The sequence below is a fragment of the Manis pentadactyla genome, chromosome 4 (genome assembly GCF_030020395.1).
Source record: "Manis pentadactyla isolate mManPen7 chromosome 4, mManPen7.hap1, whole genome shotgun sequence".
NCBI classification, from domain to species: domain Eukaryota; kingdom Metazoa; phylum Chordata; class Mammalia; order Pholidota; family Manidae; genus Manis; species Manis pentadactyla.
The window spans coordinates 24,764,294-24,771,424 of NC_080022.1; positions in this window are offsets into that span (position 1 = coordinate 24,764,294).

The following is a 7,131-nucleotide window of genomic DNA, read 5'->3' on the forward strand; positions in this document are numbered from 1 at the left end:
AACTATATATGTAAAGATTTGTATAACAAAGTATTAACTTGTAGCACTTACAACAGCCAAAAGCCCAAAACAGAGAAACCAAAAAACAAAGGCAATATTCCAAATGTTCAACAATGAGAGATTGGTTAAATAAATTGCAACAAATTTGCATTCTGGAATTCTCCCATTGTATAAGATACTTAATCACATGGGGAAAATGTTCAACAAACTGGAAAATTTCAGTTCAACAAAATCCCAATTTGGTATGAGTTACAAGTGATGATCTCTGTTTGGTATGATTGTAGGAGCATCTTCCCTTTATGCATTTTCAAAAAGTTCTATACTAAATTCTATAATAAACAGACACTACTTTTATAATATGAGAACAACCTTTTTGAGCTAGGAAAAGGTAGTCTTTTTTTCAAACAAGATGATCTCTTGGACAGGGAAGTAATTTCTACACCTCCTATGAGGCAACTTCTGAGACCACGGCAAGACCAGCCCCATTGGCCCCTTTGGATCTTTAGAGCCTGATTATGAAGTAATTTTGTTTTCCTACAGTCGCATAGCAACTCATTTTCTCCATCCTGTTGATGAATGTGCTGTCCCTTCAGCTTGGTCTCTTCTATTTTACCTCACAAAAGATGTTAACGTTTATTCCTCATCTACACACTGGACTGCTACAAGGTGCCTGACTCTGAAGGAGGCAGGAATTGGTGTGCCTGTTTTTCAGGAAGATATGCAGTGACCAGCCCAAAGCAGAGTCACAATTAAGATGGGATGATAAGCTGGTGCCTCAGAGAGCACAGGGGACGTGGGAGTGGGGAACAAGCACATTTTCCCTGACTGAGGCCTCTACGTGGCCAAAATTCACTTCAGTCTAAGAAGACAGAGTTTATCAAGGCTTGCTATGCTTGGGAAACCAGGCAAGGGGCACAGGAGCAGCCTTCTCTTCCTACCACTAAACCCTAACGTGATTCTGAGCAGGCATGGACGCCTCATTAGGGAGAGCACATAAATAAACGAACTGTAAGGTTTATTCATTCAATTTTTTAAAACGTCCTCATTGTTGGGGCATACTAAGGACCATAAAGGAGATAGTGACAGCCCAGACGAAGGAAGGAGTACCTCATTTGTTTATTCACTCAACTATTAATTTTTAATAATAACTGCTACCATCTACCTGTTATTGGGTACTGTGTGCCAGCCCTGTGCTAAGCACCTTACATGCATTGTCTTGTTTAATTCTCATAACAAACTATATAAGAGGTGAGTACTTTATTATCTGCATTTTTTTAAAGTAGAGGAAACTAAGTCACACAGAGGTTAGCCTGTGGCTGAACAGTTTTGAGCTCGGGTCTGTCTGATATGCTGGTGCCCAGCACTGCCAGGGGACAGGGCAGGTTGTTTCTGCACATGGGGCTCACAGGGCAGCTAGATTCCAGCTACTGGAATGGTTTCTGTGAAACAGAAGGACCTTGAAGGATACAGAGGATTTGGCTTTAGGGAGGGGACATTTCAGACTGAGAGAATGTCAGGAGCAAATCATCAGAGGTGAGATGGGCTTTATTCAGTGGGCATTGGGGAATCAGAAACTTTCTTAGGTAGGACAGTCATGACCAGATTCACATTTTATAAAGATCACACGCAGGACAGACTGGAAAGGAGAGACGAATGCAAGACAAGCTAGGAAATATTTGTGTTAGTGTTTGGTGGTAGGCAGAATAATGCCCTCTCCCCCCGCCCGCCCACATTGTGCACATCCTAATACCCAGAACTTGTGGCAGAAGGGAGTTTGTTGATGTGATTAAATTAAGGATTTCGAGATGGAAAGATTATCCTGGATTATCTGGATAGGCCCAGTATAATCACAAAAGGTCCTCAGGAGGACGAGAAGGAGGCAGGAGACTCAGAGGAGATGTGATAACAAAACCGGAGGTCAGCGTGGTCTGGTTGCCGTCTGAGGGCCACAAATCAAGGAATGGTGCCAGCCTGTGAAGCTGCAAAGGCAAGGAAACATTTCCTTGCCTCGAGCCTCCCGAAGGAACACACCTTCTGCTGACACTTGATTTTAGCCCCAGAGGACCCATTTTGGACTTCTGACTGGAATTGTAAGATAATAAATTTGTGTTGTTCTAAGCCATCAAATGGGTAGTCATTTGTGACAGCAGCATTTGGAAACTAATACATGTTCTTTGGTTGCAAGCAGCAGAAACAGACTCTGGCTACATGATCAAGAAAGAAATTAATTGGGAGGGTGCAGTTGTGCAGTTATTGGCCTCAGGAAGGATAGGGGCAAATGCAGCTTTGGGTAACTTAGGTATCAGGAGCAAGGGGACGGTGCTGAGGGGAACATTTCTTCTGTCCTCCAGCTTTTTCCATGTGGAGGGACTTCTTTTAGAGTAATACTCCTGGTTTTTGTCTCATGTCTTTACCCATCTTTTCTCCCTACCCATCTTTTCTCCCCAGAGGAGGAGGAGGAGTGACTTACCTGATGATGAGTTTAGGGGAAAATGATTGAACCTCAACTCATCTCTTCCTCTTTTTCTCTTCCAGGTCTGCCTGCCCACAGGGACCATGTATTTTGCTCTCTTTCTCCATGTTTTAAGTTTCCCAGGGTCTGACCCTCGCAGGAAAGACTATGATTTTCCAGCACTGCCCAAGACCGGGTGAAGATTAATTTTGGGGTTCAATATTAGCAAGTAAGCTCTCTTGTCTATCATACCTAAAAGTACATCTCCCATGACTTTGTCAGTCAAAAAGTTGATGTTTTGATCTCCTTCTGCCCTACTTCTGTAGCAGTCTCTCATTTGGTTCTAAACTTGGGTGATGCTACCCCAAAACCCAACAAACAACTTCCCATAGATGCAATGATTGGAATGACTCAGCTGAACTGTTTTCTATTTCTGTGTCATTCTACCCAACATTCCAAGTTCTGGCTTGGCTTAGATCTCATGTTCACTCCTTGGCAACAGTGCAGGGTGCCTTGATTCACAATTCTGTTAAGACTGCAAGGAATGGGAGAAGTAGTTCCCTAAAAGCAAATGATGACAGTTTCCAAAGTGAGAGGGAAGAGCTGCTGGGCATGCAGAAATGACAGATGTCCACCACAGGGAGCTATCGCAAGGTCCAGGAGAAAGGTAAGAAGAGACTGGACTATGGAGGTGGAATTAATGGGACATGACACCAGACCAGATGGAAATAAGAATATTCAAATCTTGGGGCCTGATGACTGGGGAAACGGGGCTGCCTTTAATAGTCATCTCATTCATTCTTTGATTCATTGACATATATTTAGTAAGCATATATTATGTGCCCAGTATTGTGCTTGGTGCTAGGAATCCTGCAGTGAATAAGGAGGGCAGGGAATCTATCTTCACATGACTTACATTCAGGTAGGGAGAAGAGAAGCAAGGTTTCAGTACAGTGATGAAGGCTCTGCTGTGGAAAGTACATAGAGGCTGCAATGGGAACCCAATGGAGGGGCACCTAGCCAGATTTGAGTAGAAGTGACATCTAAGAAAGATGAGATCTCAAGGATTCCTAGGATTTGCCTAGAAAAGAGGGCTGGGATAAAGGGAACTGTGTGCAAAGGCCTGGAGGCAAGAAAGACTATTGCAAGTTGAGGGGAACTGTGGTACTCAGCAGAGGAATGCCTCTCTTATGTTGTAGAAATCCCATGCTACAAAGGGTATGGAGAAAACAGCCAAGTTTCACCCTACAGAAGCTGCAAGGGTGGAATCTGGCCTGACTTCCTCGTAACTGGGGAGCGAGCACATGACCAGGCCTGACCAGTGGGACAGTCCTGCCCAGGACTTTGGCCTTTGAGGGAAGGAGGCAAAGTAGCAGGACCTGTTCTTGGAAGGAAGGGTCCTGCAGCAATGAGTGGCCAGTGAGGCTTTCCAGGCGCCATGTCTTTGTCTGTGTTCTTAGTCTATTTGCTTTCGGTTCCTATCCATGTTTGGAATTTGTGAGCACCCTACATTAGTCAATAAATTCCTTCACTGTTTGGGTTTGCCACAAAGAGTCCTGACTGGTACTGAGCTGAGGGAGGGTCAGCCTGGCTGGACATAGAACTTGGGAGGGCAAGGGAGGAAAGAAGAGGGCACCTACAGGGAATTTTCCTGGGGACTTCTAGGGAAGGCTCTCCCTTCCAGAAAAGACAGGTGCCCAGGAGGGAAAGGTCTTCCTGCCTGCCTTTGGGTGTTGAGGGAGGATGAAATGCTTACTCTCACAGCCATCCTGGGACCATGAGCAGAGAGCTGAGAGACTCAAAGAAGCTGACCCAGAGTCTGACATCACTGAGCTGCTGAATGAAACGACTGGATATCACCTTCCTCTAGGCTTCTTGTGATGGAAGAGAAACCCCTAATGTTCAAGCCATGTTTATTTGGGTATTCTGGTGCCAGCTGCTGAAAGTACCTGTGTGACGCTGCCATTTACCTAAGCCGTCAGGGCCTCAGTTTCTTTTTTGCAAGGTGAGGAGGATGATACCTGCCTCACAGGATCACAGTGAATATTGAATTAGATAATGCATGTGAAAGATTGAGTACAGTGCCTCACTTATGGTAAGCATGCTGTAAATGTTAACTATTACCACCACCTGCATCAAAACTATGGGGCAGATGAGTTTGTCTTAGGAAAGGGGGCAGAGAAGAGACAGAGAATGAAGACTAAGTCTGGGGAACCAACACTCAAGGGGAAAGAGATGGCCAGCACAGGAGTCAGAGAATAATTAGAGTTAAGAGGAAAGCCTGAAATTTCATTCTACCAAACACACCTTTTTCATCTGGAAAACTCCTACTCATCCTGTGAAGTCAGCTGAAACATCCCCTTCCCTATGAAGCCTTACCGAGCACCTGACACACAGCCTTACATATCATTAGTTGTCCTGATGCTCTGAGTCCTGCAGCATACCCTTCTTTTCTTGCACGTGTCATGATTTATTGTGATTTTCTGCTTTTATAGCTGTCGCCTGCCCCAGATTGTGAATGAACTCCCTAAGAGCAGGGGTGCCCTGACCGGATCTCCTGCCCCTACCTAGCATGGGGCTTGGCAACTGGTGGTAATAACAAAAGCTAATGTTTGATGATTGATTACCCCGTGCCAGGTGTTGTGCTAAGTGTTTTACATAGAGTAAATCATTTAATCCTCATGACAACTTTATGAAGTAGGTGCTATTATTAGTTCCATTTTATAGATGAAGAGATGTAAGAATTGAGAGGTTAAGTAATTTGTCCAGAGCTGTGGCTTATAAATGATAGAGCTGGACTACAGACTCAGGTGGTCTGGCTCTCTAGTCTGACTGTTAACTACTATGCTCCATTGTCTCTCACATGTCATGGGCACTGATAAATATTTGTTGATTGAAATGATTAGAAGGAGTGTTATGAAAGCCAAAGAAAGAGTTTCAGGGAACACATTAGTCAGCTTCAGCTAAGCTATGCTGCAGTGACAAATACCCCCAAAATATCAGCTTGCAGGAAAGGTTACATGTCAGCTTCAGGTCAGCTATGGTTCTGTTCTACATCTGGGATGCTGGCTGAAGGGGCAGCCGCTCTCTAGAACACTGCTGTTCCTAGGGGAAAGGGAAAGGATACATGGTGTGCTGGAGTTGCCTTGTGCTCGGCAGAGTGGACAGTGTGTATCTCATCCAAACTCTGTGCTATGACAGCATGTTCGCAGTTTGAAATCAGTCATGGTAGGTGTATTCATACTATGGAAATCACCAAGTACTTTTTTCCCCACTAGAGAACCTGTTGTTAAACATTTACCAGTACAGCACCAGAAAAAGACAATGATGGTAGCCCTTAGAGCTTCTGCCCAGAAATGGCACAGGTCACAGAGGTACCACAGGTCACATGCGCTCACATTTTACTGCCAAAGCTGGTCTCATGGTCAAGCTGCAACCACTGGGATCAGGAATATCCTTCTCCCACAGGGAAAGGCCCAGTAGAAGGGACAGCAAATATTCCTGTACAATAATACAATCTGCCTTTGTGAAGGAGTCCAATATAAGAACTGAGAAAACCCCTTGGAACTGGCCTCAGGGAGTTTGATCATGACCTTTAACAAGGGAGCAGTTTCAGTTGTAGGTGGGGGTGGGCATTGGAATGAGATGAGTGACGTGGGGTTGAGATCCCTTATTCTGGAGACTGTCTGGGGAAAGGAAGGAGACAGGCAAGCTGGTAACATGAGTGGGTGACCAAGTGGAAGGCATGGTGCCTTCAAGAAAGAGGCAGTGGGTTTATCAGTGGACCCAAATGTGATTTTTAGTATTACCAACCTCGGTTTTTCCACATTCATGCCAGGGGTGATGCCAGAGAAGACAAAGAACAGAAGAGAAAGAATCTAGTTTGAAAATCCTAAAAGATGAGGTCCTGACCTAGGGGGAAAAAAACAAAACAAAACAGACACAGTCAGTTCCTCACTGCTGAAAGCTAGACACCTTTGCTTAGAGGGAAGAAGAGAGTCGGGGAAAAGCAAGTGCTGAGCTGGGTCCCTGAGAAGGGGGTGCTGCCCTGAGGGTGGGTGGTGTGGGGAGGGGCAATGATGGGACTCCCAGCCAGGCAGGGGCTATCCTAGGGCAGAAAGGGATCTTTCATTTTCTGGGAGCAGGCCCAAGAGAGCACGAGTTCTCCTGGCCCCACCCTTGCCCCACTGTGCAGAGCAAGGACCTGAGACACCCCCACGGGGCCCCTCATGACCCAGGGTGCTGCAGGGGGCAGCAGAATGTGTTGCTGCTCATTGTAAGTTGGCAGTGGGCACCGTAACCAGTGAACTGGAAGAGGCCTTGAAGAGGGCACAAGGCGCTCAGAGCAGGGACCTCTGTGGACTGAGGACTGGAAATCAAATGGGGACAAGGCCGTCCTTGCACAGCCCCTGGGAGGAGCCCAGCACAGTGGTTAGTGCAGCTGTTGTTACAGGCCTGCTGTCCATCCCTCATCCAAACCAGACGTAATTCAAAATATGGAATTCTTTTGGACTTTGGACAAGGTGGTATGGGACGTATACAGTGTGCTGTGTAACACGGCTTAGTATGGTCCCAGGGAGGCCCCATGTAATGAAATATAGTAATATTTCTGCAGTAATATGTATGGGACACATAAAGATTATAGAGTCTCCTATCTTTCAAATCAGAATGTTGTCCAG